Source organism: Brachyhypopomus gauderio, chromosome 11, assembly GCF_052324685.1.
Source record: "Brachyhypopomus gauderio isolate BG-103 chromosome 11, BGAUD_0.2, whole genome shotgun sequence".
Lineage (NCBI taxonomy): Eukaryota > Metazoa > Chordata > Actinopteri > Gymnotiformes > Hypopomidae > Brachyhypopomus > Brachyhypopomus gauderio.
This window is the reverse complement of record NC_135221.1, coordinates 23,926,682-23,945,091: the sequence shown is the minus strand read 5'-3', so window position 1 is coordinate 23,945,091 and position 18,410 is coordinate 23,926,682. Positions and strand designations below refer to the sequence as shown.

The following is an 18,410-nucleotide window of genomic DNA, read 5'->3' as shown; positions in this document are numbered from 1 at the left end:
AGCTCAAACTGTACGACTAAATCGCAGGGAGAGTCGGCTCGTGGAGCTGCTTCAACAGTGCGATACTCTCACGAGGAGCGATTTGAATTTCAAACATGTTTGGTGTTCTTGCGACGCTGCGATTTCTGATCGGGAGTTGGTCGTGAGGTGTGAATCGTTCCTCGTTTACCTGTGTAAACTATACGATGCACGACACGCGATTGAGCCGAAACGAGTGAAAAATCGTCTGAAAATGGGCCAAAAATCGCACAGTGTACGCCCAGCTTAACGCGCAGGTCAGTAATGATAACTTAGCTGCTAAATGTATTCCTAGTACGATAGGGTGACCAAACGTACGTAATTCACATCCTGTGAGGAAACGTCCTGGTTTTTAAATGACCTTCATTGGACCATTAAGACTGGATTAAACTTTCGCGAATGGCCGTAGCGCGCGACTCCGCACGCGTTTATACATGATGCGTCACATTATTTGTGTTGTCCGCTCTCTGTGGTCGAAGATAAATGCTTACAAGAAGCGCTGCGAATTGTGTCAACTGATGCAAGTTACGAACTACCGTCCAGGGGTGAGTTTCCCAAAACGTTCTTAGCGCCAAGTACTTCTTAACCTCGTACGTAAGAACGAGGTGACGAAGTACTTGACACTAAGAAAGTTTTGGGAAACTCACCCCAGAAAGACAATGTCGAAGAAAATCCAGCAGCTGTATGATGAGGAAAGAATTAAAACAGGTTATTGTGAAGAGTGCCACAAATGTGGCTCTGACTGGGGATCACTGGACCTCTGTTAGCAACAAGAATGATCTTGGTGTGACAGCTCATATTATAGATGATGAATCTATAGATGATGAAGATCCAGTCATTTGCTTTGAGCATGCAGAAGACCACTTCTAGGCACTATGAAGATGCCTATGGCAGAGGCCTGGGAAATTAAAGAAAGTCTACCATCTAAAATGGTATTAAAAAACATCTTCTGATTTACTTCAATTCTTCCAATATCCTGAGCAAAACTCCCTAAATTAAACAACATTTTTGGTCAGAATTTCCAATGTTCTGAACTGTTTTCTGCACACTACACATATATTGGTCTTCGTAGTAGACTAGTGGAAAAATAAACAAGATGTTGAAGTTTATGATTATGTTCATTGATTCATTCATCATTCAAACTTAAATTAATATTTCTCATGTTAAATACTGAAATGCGATTAAAATGCGATTAATTTCGATTAATTAATTACAAAGCTTCCGATTAATTCGATTAATTTTTTTAATCGCGTCCCACCCCTAATATATATATATATATATATATATATATATATATATATATATATATATATATATATATATATATATATAGTATAGACAGATAGTTGACAGATGCAGTGCAGCATCATATCACCATAGGCAGCAGACCATCACAGACCATCACAGACCATCACAGATCATCACAGATCATCACAGACCATCACTGACCATCACAGATCATCACAGACCATCACAGATCATCATAGACCATCACAGATCGCCACAGACCATCACAGACCATCACAGATCATCACAGACCATCACAGATCATCACAGATCATCACAGACCATCACAGACCATCACAGACCATCACAGATCATCACAGATCATCACAGACCATCACAGACCATCACTGACCATCACAGATCATGACAGATCATCACAGACCATCACAGACCATTACAGACCATCACAGACCATCACAGATCATCACAGACCATCACAGATCATCACAGATCATCACAGATCATCACAGACCATCACAGATCATTACAGACCATCACAGACCATCACAGCTTTCATGTCATTGCATGTGATTTTTGAGCTTGTGATCCCTGCCAGTCTCATCAAATGCTGACACTGGCTGCATGACCTTATAGAGACAGATGTGAGGGAAATGGCTGTAAAGTTTCCCATATTATGAAACCTAACTAATCCACACTAGCAAATTACAAACAAACATGAACAGATGTATAAAATTCTTCAAAACATGTTAAAATGTTGTGTGTGTGAAGTTCACTATTGAACAATAGATACTTCAAACTCACAGATACTGTATTTACACTGGAGATTTGAACCTGGAGGGGGTGGTGAGTGTAAATTGTTGGGGGGGGGGGGGTGTACAATAGACACAAATTAAGTGTTATATCGCGATTGATCGATCGCCAGTGGTTTGTGCCAGAGCGAACTAGTAACTCATTGAATCATAGATGTGGATCAGAGGTAAATAAACTAGATTTTTTTTCGGCGTGAGAAATCAGAAGTGTGGCGTGAGAGCGTGTGAAGACAGTCAAATGTGTGTGTCTCACGCTCAATGCCTGAGAGTTGGCAACCCTGTAGTAGTGCTTGAAGCTGTTATCTCAGAAATATGCACCTAATGAATCTCATTGCCTCATCATATTATTCCGTTGTTACTGGTAAACATTCAAGACTACAACACAAAACACTACAATAAGAAACTTAAGGTAATGAGTTAGCAAGGCCAACAAAGTTAATTAGTGCTGGATCATGTAGCAGATCATTACTTCAAATTTGGCCATGTTAACATTTCATGAAATGACCAAGAGGCTTTAGGTGCTTTAGGCTAGGCGGTGTATCTGTGAGGCCTTCCTTCAGGAGAACAAATGAGCCAAACGCCTGAACTCCTTCCCCTCTCCTAATCAACCATATTGATTGGTCCGTGTGGGAGCTTTCCACAGGGCTTTGTGCAGACCTGGATTGGTGCGTCTACTTTGGGGTATTAGGAAGGTTTTATTCGTGCCGCCTCAGGACAATACCACCTCTGAGTGAGGTGATTAAAAGCGGCTTCCTATTGACCCACTATCCCCGCCCTGCACTCCCAACGCCGCCCCGTGACTCGCACTACTAGCTACGCGACCTGGATGCAAGACTAACCGGTCCCAGTGCCACTCCCATTGTCTCTCAGAGAGGGACGTGCCATTTTAGGCTGTGCAATGGCCAATTAAACAAGTCTAATGCTGGGAAAGGGGGGGACTGTTTCATTAAGTGGATAAGGTTAATGAGTTATTTGTATGGTTGACGTCTTCTAGCAGTTTAAAAGGTTAGGTGCCTCTATCCTGATGCCCTTTGGAGTTATGGTGAAAACTCTCGCGTTTACACGCTCTCCCAAGCAACCGTAATGAGGGTCATGATGCTCTGTGTGTACTGCTGAAAGCTCACAGAACAGGAAGGCCACAGAGAGCTGAGCACAGAGCCCTGCTCCCACCAGCCCACCTCACACGTCACAAGAGGCTTTCACTGAGCTTTAAAGTCAGTCTGTGCCCAACACAAGGTTACCAAGCTACTTCCTCTTAAAGGGGTTCATGGGTGCAGCTTCTTGTCAATTTCAGTTCACATTCTATGGGGAACATCCAAAAGCCATACTAAATGGACAACGCATAGCTAGGGCTTACAATTTGTTCAGCCTCATGGTAAACAGTGTGGTAGGGTTGTGCAGTACTACAGTGATCCTGCAGATGTAAGCAGCAGCATCTCCATTCGTGGCCTTGCTCTCTCGCGTCACCATCCCCATGCAGTCGCCACGTCGCCCGAGTCTGATCACTTTGTCAGGACTGTCATATGAATGGGTGACGGGTGCTTCTTAAGTGCAAGTATTGGACAAACACAAACAAATGAGGCAGCTTCGCAGTGACTCAGTGTTCTAATGAACCAGCGTATTGACTCACTGAATTCGTTCTCTGTCTGCAACGTCTGCGAGGATCCCAGCTGCCACTCGGAATACCAATTACCGCGTGCTTACCGACCAGCGGAGTGTGTTGGAGACTTGCAGAGAGAGGGTGGGGGTTGCAGAGTGGGTGGGGTCTGCAGAGTGGGTGTGGTTTGCAGAGTGGGTGGGGTCTGCAGAGTGGGTGTGGTTTACAGAGTGGGTGTGGTTAGCTGTGGTCATAATACCGCTGTCTCTTTGTGCTGGCAACCAGGAGTACCACGAGCTTCTTGAGAAAGTGCTTCTTCACAGAATCATAGAATCAGCTTCAATGGACCTACAAGAACTGAAGATGAATCTTCAGGAAGACCCGGGCAGTATTGTCCATTTGTTAGCACATTTGGCGCAAAAATATCCAGGATAAAAACTGCTATGGGTACTGGTCTACTTCCACAATTGGCAATTTGGACATTAAGTCAGAATGAAAGCCTGACCAGGAGTGCTGCTGCAAGCCAGCAGGCTGTACACTTGTGATGATCCAGCCGCCATACAATTCTCATGACAACCTTAATGAGCATCCTCACATTCTGTACGATACCACTAATTTGAGAAATTTCCAGCACAAAGACATAATTAGACAAACTAATTAGACACAGACTTTGCTGCACAGTGATCCTCCGCAGTTCAAGTTACCCGCCTACCTGCCGCGTGCTAAAATAAGAAGGAGCCATCAAGAACATGTATACTAATTCTCCTTGGCAAATGCACCTTGGCGCATATACCTGAACGTGCACACTCGCTTCCTTGTGTTGATCCACCTAGAAGACTGCCCTTCCTCCAACCTAATGTCATGGGGTCATAGGGCACCAGATCCTACTGACCTCCCTACTAAAACAGATCCTATCCATACACTTACAAAGAGTTGTAGAGTGAGATATCTGGACATTGCACATTTTGTTTGTGTGCCCACATACGGGTCCACAGAAGTGAAATGTGAAAATAGTCATCTCTGAGGAAGGAATTAAATAAGAATCAATAGCTTACTGAAGGCAAGCATGGACATTTAAGTCTCCTGAGGATTCATTATTCATTGCAAATTGCCCCAAGAAAAGTCTAAAAAATGCCATGCAATCAAAAGACCTGAGCTGGAAAGGAGTATCAGAGAGGCCAGGAGAAAGTGAGGCGCATGGGGGAGGAAGAGTAATTGATTTAAAAAGTGATGGGGAAGCCACGGTCTCCAGGGGGATCTGGAGCTCATCACCACGGAAATGGTGGGGGAACAAGGCTCTATGAAAATTACAATTAAGACTCAGTCAATATTAAGTGCTATCCTAAAACCGACATCTTAGTGTGGAGCATTCAAAGAACAGAGAGCTGCAGGGCAGGGATGACTACATTTAATGAAATTCGGAGTCTTAAACATTTTCTTATTTCTGAACTTCAAATCAAACCCCCCAAACCTAGTCCCAGCTTAAGCACAATTCCTTCATAATGGAGGCTTTTCTTCCAGGATACACTGAGTAGCCCAGAAGACGAATACCATAATGGAAATATAATTTGCATATGTTTACTCTAATCAGAACTAATTTCCTGCATTAGCCTCTATACGAGCAAATATAGGTTAAACATATAATTATAAAACAAGATGTGAATAATATCTGGTATAAAAGGTCTCATTAATATAAGATCATTTTAATATTAATAGTCTAGCATGAGCAGAGAGAGGAGGCTGTTGTAGGGTGTTATATTACACTTGTGATCTTTCTGGTCATAAGAAAGCCAGTCTCAGAGATGTAAGGTAAAGGACTTTTATTCTGTACTTTCTTTGTTAGGGAGTCACTTTGCAGGTTAAACTCTGTGTAACTACTACTTAGGAAGTCTTTTAAGAGGTAATTTGTGTTGATGTCATATATCAATGTGACAGTGAGAAAATGTATATTTATTTCTATGTATGTATATATCTTCACTGGCCAAACACCACACCCACTGGCCATGACCTGTGTGTGTGCCAGGGTAATTATTTCACATTGTTCAATGAATTATGTGGTTTAACCATAGAACCATTTTACTTCCAATCACAAGAGCCAGTTCCTCATGGAAGAAGGAGTCCACCATAAATCTATACTGCACTTAGCGCATGTAAAAAAAAAAAGATGACGCAGCCTTAGCATTAGTGAACCATTACAACACAGCTTCTCATCCAGCGAGCTTTTCTCCATTAGCATTAGCATTAGCATTAGTGAACCATTACAACACAGCTTCTCATCCAGCGAGCTTTTCTCCATTAGCATTAGCATTAGTGAACCATTACAACACAGCTTCTCATCCAGCGAGCTTTTCTCCATTAGCATTAGCATTAGCATTAGTGAACCATTACAACAGAGCTTCTCATCCAGCGAGCTTTTCTCCATTAGCATTAGCATTAGTGAACCATTACAACAGAGCTTGTCATTCAGCGAGCTTTTCTCCATTAGCATCCGCATTAGCATTAGTGAACCATTACAACAGAGCTTCTCATCCAGCGAGCTTTTCTCCAGTCATCACATCCTCCATCAGTTACTGCTTCCAAAACAGTTTACCCACTCATAAGAGGCGGCTATGTCGCCGACCGTCTGCGTCTGCCAGGTTTCAGGAAGAAACCCAGAATCCCAGCCAAGGGAGGTTATCAGGCCACAGCAATAAATGGACCACGTTCATTAACAGAGCCGGGAGCCAAGGGGACCTCACCGAATCCCCCGAGCTGTGTGTGTCTTCCCTCGCTTTTATGTGCTAAAGATGAAAGCTAAAGGCCACCTCCCTGTGCTCACACACCCGTGTTACATCTCGCTGGGCTCACGCAGCTCCATCATGCTCATCCACAGCTCTAGCACAGGCTTGTCCTGGTGGCTCTGCCCGGGGAGCACAGAGCCACGCACGTTTCAACTCCACACAGGAGGATGTTAAATAGGTGAGGCCTGAGTGTGCTGAGCTTAATGCTTCTGACAAACAAGGGGGAAGAGAAACGAGGGCGTGTTTCTATCGGATCATTTCTTTGGGGTGGAAAGGAGGGGGGTGTTTTGTTTCCACCCAGGTTTCTCCCATATGTCCCGTTCCAGAGTCGACGCCTGGAGCTGCTGAAACATGTCACACTGATGCTCATCTCTCAGAAGGGAGGACATACATCAAAACATGAGAGGAGCATGAAATACTCCTGATCAACACTGTATGTTTGCTTCTAGTCATGGTTCCTGGTTCTTATATCGGTCTTAGGAAGTGAAACATTGGTTGTCTCATTGCTTGGACTATTTCATGGCTTTTTCAAAAACGTAGCAATTTAGTATCAAGGATTACAATGTAGTCCTAGCACAACCTAGCACAGACAAATAAATGGACTGTGGAATGTTGAGTACCTTCTCTAATCACAAATAAATGTGAGATGTATCTGGAATTCAATATTCCTCAGCTTCATCAAAGAGTATGGATTCTCCTGTGAGTAAAGAAAATGGGCCTGACAAGAAAATTAATTGGCCAAGGCAAAGGTGATGTAACAGTTTAAATGGATTAACAAATGAAACCGTGTAGATTTTCGCATTTCTTTCTCTCCTGGACCCAGAGCTGTGTTGGAGATGCCTTATGTTTCCTTCCCCCAGAAGAAAGAAAAGATGAGTTATGAAGGGAGGGCGGGGTGAGGGGGGGGGGGGGGGGGGGGGGGGGTTTAGGATGAAGGGGGAGGGGGGGACAACGACGACATAATCAGACAGTTCAGGCCTTGACAGTAAAACCTTGACAGGTCCCAATGTGGCGATGCATGCTGATTTCGCCCATGCCTTGCCAGGCAGCCCAAGGTTTCTGGCCAAGACAGCGTGTCGGCAAACAGGTGAAACCTTTCTGAGCATATTTGCGTTAATCGTGTGAAGTCGCTCACCGTTTAAACGCTCCAGCGGGAGAATCTAGGGTGCTGAGAAAGCTCTGCTTACAAGAATCAGGACTCCACGTCTGCCAAGTAAACAAATTCGTTTGGCTTGTTTATGCCCCCATGTTTGCATCTGTAGCGTATATCGCCTTAATCTAGACAATGTAATTTGCTTCAGGAAAAGATTTTGGCTGGAAAATTCCTATATGGTTAACAAGGAACTAAGGTAATTAGCATGAGTACTTACATATTAACAAACCCACATCACCTTTCATTCAAGCTTTGCTCTGCATTTTGTATGGATGTACAAAGAACCTTTAGAAAAAAAAGAGTTTGGAATCTATTTCTAAATGTAGGACATATTTTATGCCTCAAATCTAGCAAAAATTCTTGAGAGCATAGCTTTAGAAAAATAAATTGACAGGACTGTAGTGCAGGGGAACAGTACTAAGTCAAGACACTTGAATAAATCATAATGTTTTAGAATATACCTTTTAAAAATATATTCTACATGCCGTGCTACAAGACAGTATACCCACAGTGTAGCTCCTTGACTCAAGTCCATCCACAGCTGTTGAAAACACAGTTGTTGAAAACATATGATGCAATAGAGCTCAGAGAACTAAACAACACAACACATACAAGTGAGATCTCAGTAAAACATTCACCCAGACCAAGTCGGGTTTTAGAGGCTTGATATTGTTAAAATGCATTAAAAATCAATATACTGCTGCACAACGCAATTTTCCAAGTTCACAATGAATGCTAATTAGTAGACAATTTGTAAACAGACTCACTAATTTGCAACCTGAAAACATGATTGTTTTAAGTTAATAATTACAGTTGCTAACCGTAGCTGGTGATGATCATCTCGGAATCGTTAATGCGCTAGGCAACACCGTCCTAAGCTTCCTACATATCACATCATTCAATCATGGTGTACAGCTCGGAATATTTCAACACCATTGTGTCCTATGCAGGACTAAAAGTTATACGTCATTCAGTTTTATATTACATTTACTCAGATCCATTCCAACATTAGTATCAGATCAGCAACATCAATCAAAACTATTAGCTGTTTATATTTGTATAATACTGAAATGACTACCATCTTAAACGCAAAAACTCCTGTGACTGCAGAGCAGGTGCCTGATCATGGTAATTAATGTGGTTAATGCATTTATAGGTATAATTAATATAAAAACTAATTAATAATTGAAGTTGTAGTGTCTAATTGATGAAGATGTTAAAATGTGGTCAGAAATATTTTCCTTCTAGTCTCAACCAAGCAAATATATTTCCCCATGAAAACATGTTCACATGTTCATGTAAATGACCTGAGATTTACAAAGCCTGTTTGTTGCTTTTTGTCCGTTTGACAAACAATTCTATTAAATATACTACCAGCATGTCATGTTAATACAACTCTGAAACTATGTTCATTCTTGGCTCACAAAGTCCCCGTGAGTCGTGCCCATTCTGAATGGACAAAACCACCTTTCGAGAAGGGGAGGCGACATCCTTGCAGGGTTTCTTTTTCTTTTTTTATTGCCCCCTCCTCTGTCCCTCCTGTTGTAGAAACGGTCTGCTCCCCTGTGCCAATGCCTGAAACAAGAGCCTGCAGCATGAGGGGTCTGCACGCACAAAGGACCTCCTGTCATTCTCTGGCCTTGCTTCTCACAGGGGACCTTCCCATCACAGATCCTGAGGGAGAGAAACCCCCCACACCCCACCCCCACCTAAGTCACACTCTCCTGCTTCTTACAATGCTGTGAGGGGGCTGTGCACTGGCCCAGAAACCCAGTGCCACCAAAGCGGTGCAGCTAACGAAGGCTGATGGGTCACTGGACTCTTCTTTTGCAGGAGTGGGTTGAACGGGGCAGCAGAGAATTACAAGCTGTCCCCAAATCTACAGAACACTGCACATGGCATCTAAAAAGATAGAAGCTTGTAATATGGTCTAAGACAAACATGACATTACAGCAGAGGAAAATGGCTTTCAGATAAACTTCTTCCCTGCGCTGTTGATTCTCCTTGCCTCTGTTGTACATAAAAAAATTATCCAGTCCTCTGCGTCCGCATCTGCGCTTATCTGAGTCATTTTACTGTTGACAACTCTAGAGTGTCACATGATGAGAACCTGATTTAATCAAGGATCTCTTGACCACAGCCAATAAAGTAGAGCAATTTACATGCAGTGTAACAACCCCGCATCGCTCAAACAGAAAAAAAATACTAGCTATATGCCACAGGCGTCGGAGCGATGCAGTGTGTGTGTGTGTGTGTGTGTGTGTGTGTGTGTGTGTGTGTGTGTGTGTGTGTGTGTGTGTGTGTGTGAACAGCACTGCGTTTCCGTCGTGGACTACTTCACAAAGTTGCTTCAGTCGCGTTTAAGCAGGCTCACGGCACTGATGCAGCATCTCATCAACAGGCACGTGGGAAGATTTCGGGCGGTTTAATAAAAGTCTTCATGTGACGGAAATCGCGAGACTTGCGCGTAAGTTCGAGCCAAATGCAGTTTCGGTTAGCAGCGCCTGCTTGTCTGTGAGGGGAGAAGAGAAGCGGCCGGTGAAGACGCTTACACCGCACCAGCGACTGTCATGGAGACCCAGCAGCAGAAGAAAACCCCTCTGTAGGGTTCGGTTACGTCAAACGCTCCCCAGTTACATCGAAACCTCGGGTACACAACCCTGTATTGAACAGAAACGCCTTACAATTTAGAAAGAGCTAGATATCTCAGCCTGTTAGACACAGCGGAGGGGGAGTGTAGCAGGCAGGACGCATGCGCTACAGGGCTCGGCACCGGCTCCCTCCCTCAGGAGCACCCTGAGCTACCCCCCCACCCCCCCGGCCATGAAAAGCAATCAAGGCGCTGAGCGACCTACCCTGGACCTGGGTGTGGGCCTGTGTGTGGACCTCACCTCCGTTTAATTACAGAGCACTGCAGCGGCCCGCCGGAGGCCCCGCACAGCTGCACTAGTAACACGGGGGCAAGAGACATGGTGCAGTGGCACTCTGGTTTGGGACGGAGACCTGCTGGAGACCTGACGGAGACCATGAGAGCCGTCGACAGTGTTTTTGCTGACATCCGTGGAAAGAATCGTAATGTTTAAGTATCTCTTTGCCGGCCTTTTCCTGACTTGGCATTAGTCTACAATACAGAAATGCAAATATGAGAAGAAGAATGGCGTATAGAATATGGAGGCACACAAGTAGACCCACACCTCACCACAGAGTAGACCCACACCTCACAACAGTGTAGACCGACACCTCACTACAGAGCAGACCCACACCTCACCACAGAGCAGACCCACACCTCACAACAGAGTAGACCGACACCTCACCACAGAGTAGACCCACACCTCACCACAGAGTAGACCCACACCTCACTACAGAGTAGACCCACACCTCACCACAGAGTAGACCCACACCTCACAATAGAGTAGACCCACACCTCACTACAGAGTAGACCCACACCTCACTACAGAGTAGACCCACACCTCACTACAGAGTAGACCCACACCTCACCACAGAGTAGACCCACACCTCACAACAGAGTAGACCCACACCTCACCACAGAGTAGACCCACACCTCACAACAGAGTAGGCCGACACCTCACCACAGAGTAGACCCACACCTCACCACAGAGTAGACCCACACCTCACAACAGAGTAGACCCACACCTCACCACAGAGTAGACCCACACCTCACAACAGAGTAGGCCGACACCTCACCACAGAGTAGGCCGACACCTCACCACAGAGTAGACCCACACCTCACCACAGAGTAGACCCACACCTCACCACAGAGTAGACCCACACCTCACCACAGAGTAGACCCACACCTCACAACAGAGTAGACCCACACCTCACAACAGAGTAGACCCACACCTCACCACAGAGTAGACCCACACCTCACTACAGAGTAGACCCACACCTCACCACAGAGTAGACCCACACCTCACTACAGAGTAGACCCACACCTCACCACAGAGTAGACCCACACCTCACAACAGAGTAGACCCACACCTCACCACAGAGTAGACCCACACCTCACTACAGAGTAGACCCACACCTCACCACAGAGTAGACCCACACCTCACTACAGAGTAGACCCACACCTCACCACAGAGTAGACCCACACCTCACAACAGAGTAGACCCACACCTCACTACAGAGTAGACCCACACCTCACCACAGAGTAGACCCACACCTCACAACAGAGTAGACCCACACCTCACAACAGAGTAGACCCACACCTCACCACAGAGTAGACCCACACCTCACAACAGAGTAGACCCACACCTCACTACAGAGTAGACCCACACCTCACCACAGAGTAGACCCACACCTCACAACAGAGTAGACCCACACCTCACCACAGAGTAGACCCACACCTCACTACAGAGTAGACCCACACCTCGCCACAGAGTAGACCCACACCTCACCACAGAGTAGACCCACACCTCACCACAGAGTAGACCCACACCTCACCACAGAGTAGGCCGACACCTCACCACAGAGTAGACCCACACCTCACCACAGAGTAGACCCACACCTCACCACAGAGTAGACCCACACCTCACCACAGAGTAGACCCACACCTCACCACAGAGTAGACCCACACCTCACCACAGAGTAGACCCACAGCTGCATGCTTTACGTGCAGTCTACGAGCTCTTCAGAACTTTTTACATTAGTACAACAATTCTACAATTAGAACGTCATATTTCTATTATCAACAACATAACATAAAGTTTCAATCCGCAATGTGAAACTGTTTTAATTAAATTAACAAGTCAAACCTATTTTTGAATGTTGCTATGATACAAATATGCTGTTGGACTGTAAATCAGTACGTTGGTGTGAATCAACGTATTATGACAGATAACAAGCGAGTGTGGGGTGGAGGTAACGGTGATAAACTAGTGCTGCTTTAGCTCCACTAATAATGCACTCTTGTCAGTCACTAAAGCAGTGACACTAATAGTGAATGCACCATGACAGCAATGGATGTGAAGATAAGCAAGACAGTGAAGGTGAGCTGTGTTGCTCCCAAATGGGAAAACAAAATGCAGTGATGAAAGTAAAATTGAAATAAGACACCCAGAATGAAACATCACGAAAGGCACAGCATGTCTTCAAACAGGCCCCAACTGCTGTGGCAGACCGATACGCTACACTCAGAAAATGGAGCAAGACATAGAAACACTGCTAAAATCTAACTCAACCCCCGACAACTACAATCAACACCACACTTAGATTCACAGTATGTTAAATCAATATTAGCTGTCAACCTATTTCAATACAAAAATAATCAATTCTGAACACGGTTGACCCCTGCACAGCCACACCCCTCCCTCCCCCCATCAAAAAGCTCATTTGCATAATTGGTTTCAAGGAGTGAATTGCTTGATAACTGTCTGAAGTACTGTTTTCAATATATCAGTCCAATTCAGTGCTGTGAACACAGAGAGAAGCTTGGTACTCTGCAGCCGGGCTATTGTAGTACACAGCTTCATTTACATGCATGTTCATCTCTCTATTACTTTGTGCATCTCTGCCTAGTTCCTGGTTCAACCACCGTTTGACTTTGCCATCTGGTTCCCTCTAAATAAATTCATATTTATAGCCATCGTTTAAGCGGCCATTGTTGTGATGACCACAGAGAAAACAAACAAGCACACATGACTAAACACTGAAAAAGAGAGACTGCCCCATTGATGGACTTGTGAGTCAGTCAGTGAGCAAAACAGATTGGGGGTGATATAATACTTGAGACTGGGAATGTGTGATAACTGAGAATGAATTCATGTGATGCAGGCCAGTCTCCAACACACGTCATTTAGCCTTAAGGCCAAAAAACGCTTCAGCACCACAGATGAATTTCAACACCATTGTCAGGACATCAGCTCAATCAGCCTGCTTTCTTATCTTCTGAAGCTACATCAGCCCGCGGTCTGTTGTACGGTTATTATACATGCCAGAGGTGCGCCGTACTTTATGAAGGATGTGAATATGAAGAAGGGGGATTTGGTTAGTGATCACTCTGAGCTGCAGAACTGTGCTGAAGTATTTACATGAGCCTCTACAAACCAAATCTGAATGAAAAGCAGAAAAATATATTAATTATGTAATTAATTCATATTATAGTATTTTATTACAAGGAAATTGTGTGTGTGTGTGTGTGTGTGTGTGTGTGTGTTTTCCCATATCACAATTTCTCCAATAACAATGTGTTGTGTGTTATTACCAAGCAGACACATAATCTCTCTCTCTCTCTCTCTCTCTCTCTCTCTCTCTCTCTCTCTCTCTCTCTCTCTCTCTCTCTCTCTATATATATATATATATATATATATATATATATATATATATATATATATATATATGGTATGAATTATTTAGTTGTTCTGGGCTGTCTTGAGTACCAGTAGAAGCTTGTAGCTGGCTTTATCATTATATCTGTGCATCTCTGTCACAATATAAAAGCTCCGCGGGCTACAAATTGTGTCCTGGAAAAGGCTACGGGACTCCGGGACTCTTCTTGCTGAGAACATTCAGTCTTCTTAAGTAATCTTACACATTCACACGCATCGCAAGGCTTACCAAGTCACTGCTTTCTCTCGTAACCTTAGAATGTAACAATTTGGCAATTACGAAACTCTTTGTGTCTTTTTTGCCATTTCATTAAAGCAAAAGTCGCTTGTTCCGTAACAGCCTGGGTGAACTGCAGCTGACAGCCTGGTCCACAATACCAATGTAGCTTCATATCTCGCCTTTCTAGCGATGCGCAATGTGCATCACATACATATTTATTTAGCGGAACGTAAGTGTGGTGTAAATGCGAAGGCAGGTTCCCAACAGCAGCTGCTGGATGGATGGAGGACGTTTCACTTACATCTTGTAGACGCAGCCAGATCGTATTTCTCCTGCACGCCGGAGAGCCAAGGTGGCGGATGAAAGCTGGGATGTTAGGACTATTCCCTCAGTGTAGCCACTTCTCCATGTCCTCCCAGCCTGGGCCTGCGGTATTAGCAGGTGGACGCGCCTCCCGATGATGGAGACAGCTTCTCTTCTCCTAGCACTCCATGTGAGAAGACAGCAGGATCACTCCAGGAACCGCGTTAGTGCCTCAACCATCTTCATCTTCCTCCCAGCGCGCGTGTCGTTCGTCTTCAAACTCTCCTATCGTCCATCCTCTCTCATTCACCGGCTGCTTGACGCTGCCGTCGCTCGGGCGTCTCTCTCTCTCTTTTTTTTCGTTCTTTTTTCTTTCTTTTTTTTCTTTTTTCCTTTCTTTTTTCTTTGCAGCTGGACGTGTCCCCTGCTCGTTGGGCGCAGTCTTCTCGTCTTCTGCGCGCGCTCTCCGTCCACAGCGGGGCACGCGCTGCCTGCTGCACAGGGAATAAACCAGCACCAATTACATATGACACCAACACATCACACGTCCTGCGGACACGCTTGTAAGCGGCCTGTGTTTGCGTTTTGCTGCTAAAATCACACCCTATAAGCAAATAATTTTGTATTGACAGATAACATGGAGACAGAGCAAACGTTAGTTGTTGCACCTCTCTGTCATACATTGCTGGGAGATGTAGTCTAAGATCATTCTCCTCTGCTCAAGACCAGCGCCGCATCTGACATACCCAAACAAGCAGGAGTGATGGTGTAAAACACATTAGAGACAAGTGTTAAACGTCCAAACTTTCATTCAGTAGTCCCTCAAACCAAACCTGCCAGTTTTACTTTTTGTTTCAGTAGTTTCAATTCTTCATGTAGCAAAATATAATCCAGTATTCTTGCTGCTAGCTTTTAAAACTGACAAGCAAAGTTTCCTATTTTATCAATGTTCAATTCCAGCCATTAATTTCCAAAGCTAAATTTTAAAAAAAGTTTTACTGCTTTGTTGAGTTAAATAATAGGATTGGTGAAACAAATAAATCTTAGTTTTAGCAGAGTTCTATTAGACTTAAATCCTATTAGGCAGATATTCAAAATGAGAGGCTCTCCTGTAAAGCCAACAGTAAAACCTTTGTTCTTAACAAACTTACATCTTAACACCCTCAGACCAGACTGTGTGAAGGCAATAAGGATGTATCTTATTCTTAGGGTGTATCTTATATCTTTCTTAGTGTTACTGTTACTTACAGTTATTTTAACTTAAATGTAAAAATAAAATGCTTTGGGACATCTGTGTATGCTAATTCTCTTCAATGTAGAAAAATTCTCCATGATTCCTAATAAATAATAAATGGTATTAAAATACTATGATACTATTGGTGTAAATTGTTAAAATGTCATACATTGTTTTAATATGTACATGCAGATTATATCTGATTCCAAAGGAAAATAAGTCTTGATTTTTTAAACTCTATTTTACTTAACATGTTAAGATTTCATATTGTTTGCTGCATGGTCTAATTATTACCCTGGCTCTGGTGTATAGCACATGGTTATGAAGAGGTCTCTTGTCTGCACTGATGTCCACAACACAGCTGTCAGAAAAATCATCACCTCTGAAGTAGCTGAGAAATTAATGAAATGTGTCTTTACATAGCTCCACCCACCATGTCCTTTTATGTCATGGATTACATATATATATATATATATATATATATATATATATATATATATATATATATATATATATATATATAGAGAGAGAGAGAGAGAGAGAGAGAGAGAGAGAGAGAGAGAGGGAGGGAGAGGGAGGGAGGGAGAGGGAGGGAGGGAGAGAGAGAGAGGGAGGGAGAGAGAGGGAGAGAGAGGGAGGGAGAGAGAGGGAGGGAGAGAGAGGGAGAGAGAGGGAGGGAGAGGGAGGGAGGGAGAGGGAGGGAGGGAGAGGGAGGGAGAGAGAGGGAGAGAGAGGGAGAGAGAGGGAGGGAGGGAGAGAGAGAGAGGGAGGGAGAGAGAGGGAGAGAGAGGGAGGGAGAGGGAGGGAGGGAGAGGGAGGGAGAGGGAGGGAGGGAGAGGGAGAATGGTCATTTGATGTTTCCCCTCTTCCCTCTTTTTGAGGTCTTCACTTGATCTTTATTTAAACAATGAGACTAGATCTTTGATATCTGGTTTATTTAAACAATGAGACTAGATCTTTGATATCTGGTTTATTTAAACAATGAGACTAGATCTTTGATATCTGGTTTATTTAAACAATGAGACTAGATCTTTGATATCTGGTTTATTTAAACAATGAGACTAGATCTTTGATATCTGGTTTATTTTAACAATGAGACTAGATCTTTGATGTCTGGTTTATTTTAACAATGAGACTAGATCTTTGATATCTGGTTTAAACAATGAGACTAGATCTTTGGTATCTGGTTTATTTAAACAATGAGACTAGATATTTGGTATTGGTTTGGACACAGTTCATGTCTTCTGGCAAAAACATGTTTAGTGGTACCTTTAGTTCGTTAGTTCAGTTTTATTTAGGTTACATAGTTACATATTTTTTTCTCACCCACACATTTTAATTCCTCAAGGTTCCAAACTGGGTCGTTTCCGGTTTATTTGCTTCCTGATAGAATTTGTAGTATTTGTGGCATTTTATCATCAGCACATAGTTATGCTTTCCATTTATATTTCAACTGATCTCAATGTATATTCAATCACCTTTGTCAGAGCTCTGATGTTCCTTTTGGCAAATATCCCTCCTCTTACTCCTGTGATATCAGCAGTGATATCAAGGAGAAGTTATAGTAAAGGTACAAATGGGTCACTTGAGTTTGTTGGCCCCTAACTGTGCAACCAATGTAAAGGCCCTTCATTGGTTATTTGTTTGAAGGAACCTTTAATTTCTAACCAATTTAGGGGTTCCAACCAAAGATCTAGAGTATTTGAACAAGTAGGACATTAACAGCTATGGTTTCTCATATAAATAATTGCTGGTAAACTCAAGTAATTAATATAGTAATTCATTTTCTTAAAATAAATAATAAAAAGTTTATTATTATTATTATTATAAATATTAATATACATGTAGTATGCATTACTTACTAGTACTACAATGTCGTTATTATTCATTTTTATTCTTCTCTTAACAGCACAAACTTTGACAAACTGATACAAAGTGTGAAATATGCTGCTTTACAAGATTCATGATTTAATGTACAGAGATTTAATTAGACTCAGTACGGGGTTTAATTAGGTGGAGGTTATCATCGTGAAGACAAGCTAATGTGAGTCAGTAGAATACTTCAAATGCATTCTGCACACACAGATACAAACCGTTACTTGAGACTGCTATAAAGTTTTAGATACAGGTACATTTTATTTGAACAAATATAATAGTGGCATTAGTTGCATTGTACTGGACACAGGAAACCTAAATATCTGCTACATTTTGCTTGCATGCCACTCGCACCACATTTGTTTCTGACTTCATCTCACATATTTTCTTCCCATTAACTTGAAACACTTTATGTGCATGAAAATATTCATTTCCATTTTGACCAAAAGCGCTTACACTATATACATGGATTGCATACATAAATTTACCCTCCCACACAAAGCAGAGGGAATATCTATATCTTCATTCATATACATATTCATATACATTCACCCCATGTATATAAATGAATGCACACAAACACCCACAAACACATGCACAAAAACTTCAACTGTCTCGTATTATCATGAGTATACATGTTTTTTTTATGCTAACCTATATCTGCATTTAATGTGCTTCATTTTCAAATTATGATTTGTGTTCAACAGTCCAACCAAAGTTAATGGACTCAAACTTTACCTGTGTAGGTAATGGATATCTTTAACTTACCTGTGTAGATAATGGATGTCTTAAGTTAAACAACTCAAATGTCTTGATTGCTCTCTCA

The 18,410-nt window shown here is 43.0% G+C and overlaps 1 protein-coding gene across 3 annotated transcripts in view; it reads right to left on the bottom strand.

The window, feature by feature from the left end:
- Nucleotides 1-14,908, bottom strand: part of nexmifb (neurite extension and migration factor b) — a 48,966-nt gene extending 34,058 nt beyond the window's left edge. For all 3 annotated transcript variants that reach the window (XR_013134155.1, XM_077022812.1, XM_077022813.1), the window contains exon 1: nucleotides 14,474-14,908. The gene's annotated coding sequence lies outside the window, so the exon portion shown is untranslated. The remainder of the gene's footprint in view (nucleotides 1-14,473) is intronic.
- Nucleotides 14,909-18,410: the final 3,502 nt, after the last annotated feature.